Genomic DNA, 1,602 nt, shown 5'->3' with positions numbered 1-1,602 from the left:
ATCTGAAGGAAGCAATTCAAAATATATCAAAAGGTTACAAGGTGAACTGAGTGAAACAGAGGTTTTGGTGTTGTCACACGGTCCTCTCCACGTGTGAAAACCGTTTATATTAATCCGAGGAAGGCAGAGCACGGTCACCGGGGCCGGAGGGAGGGGGTGGCACTTGCTAGGGAGGCGATTCCAGCCTGGCTGCATCTTAGGGTCACCTGGGAAGCTTAACAATTCCTGCCTGGCATCACCCCCTTTCCCCCACTTCGCCCCCCAAGTTTCGGGTGACAGCTTTAGCCTGTCCCCAGAAGACGCCGAGGGGTAGGTAGTCAGGGTTGAGATGCCCCAATCTAGAGACTCGAGGGCACAGCCGTCTGGACTCAGAAGTGAAAGCTGCATGTTTTCTTCGTGAATCTTAGTTCCAGTTGGATAAGTTTTTGTTTTTTCCCCTCCGGAAGTGAACCCTGGTCTGAGGACGTGCACGTGCTGGCGAGGGAAGGGCTTGAGGGCGGTGTTCGTGCGGTCTCTACTGTCGGGGTAGCCACCCTTTGGGAAGCAGGGCTTGCAAGCACCAATTCCACTCCCTCTTGCTTTATTCTGGCTCTTTTAATAGAACAAGTTCGTAAGCTACGGGTAGAAGACAACTATTACCTTCACTTTGTTTAAAGCATGATTTAGTGCCCAGTCTTAGAGCATTTTTTTTCCCCACAAATGAACACAGTGAGGAGTCACGCACTTTTTTGTTTTTAAACTTTTTAACATGCGGCACAAAAAACGACTCTCTTCGCGTGCGCTGTTTTACAGCTACCGGCTGAGGGGAGAACGGCTTCCAGGGAGCAGCCTCGAGGCAGTCACGGCCCCACCACCTGGGACGGAGGAAGGGGAGGCTGCAAAACGGCCGCGGCCGAGCTCAGAGGGACGCCAGCTCCGGGGGCTGCCCTGGACGTTCCCTGTGCCACGGCCCGAAAGCGGGCTCAGCCCTCGAGGGAACCGTCTGCCCCAACCCTTCCGTCTTTTAGGGCTAAAGTCTCACTCTTCCTATCGACCAAGTGTAGCAGCCGCTTAAAATCTGAGAGGTGACCTCGTCTGTGCCATGAACGTGAGGCCTGGCTGCCCAGGGGATGGGCATGACTTTAACCGCCAAGATGAGGGGAAGGGAATAAACCACGTGCAACTGCAACATCTGAAGTCATATTTACATTTGGAAACTTGGGCCGGGAAGCTGGGAACGGCGTCGAGGCTGGGCGACCTGCCCTTTTCCTTCACTTGCCTGAAGCCGCACCTCCTCTACCTCGCGCTCCTCTCCTGCCGCTCGCTTCCTGAGGCGAACACGCGGCCTCAGCCCGGGTCTCTCCGGACCTGGCGCCGCCCCGCTCTGGGCCACGCCCCCGCCTCTCCGTACGTGGCGCCGCCCGCTCTGAGCCACGCCCCCTCTCCGTACACAAACATGGCGCCGCCCTGGGCTCAGCCACGCCCCCTGCCTTTCCGTACAGAAAATGGCGCCTCCCGCCTTGGGCTTAAGCCTCCAGGTGCAGAGCTGCCTCCCGCTTCCCGACTCAGAGGAGCGACTGCACTGGCCGCTACCCTGCGGGAGGGACGGCCCGCTGCGCGGCG

This window comes from Myotis daubentonii, chromosome 9 (genome assembly GCF_963259705.1).
Source record: "Myotis daubentonii chromosome 9, mMyoDau2.1, whole genome shotgun sequence".
NCBI lineage: Eukaryota > Metazoa > Chordata > Mammalia > Chiroptera > Vespertilionidae > Myotis > Myotis daubentonii.
This window is presented reverse-complemented; position numbering follows the sequence as displayed.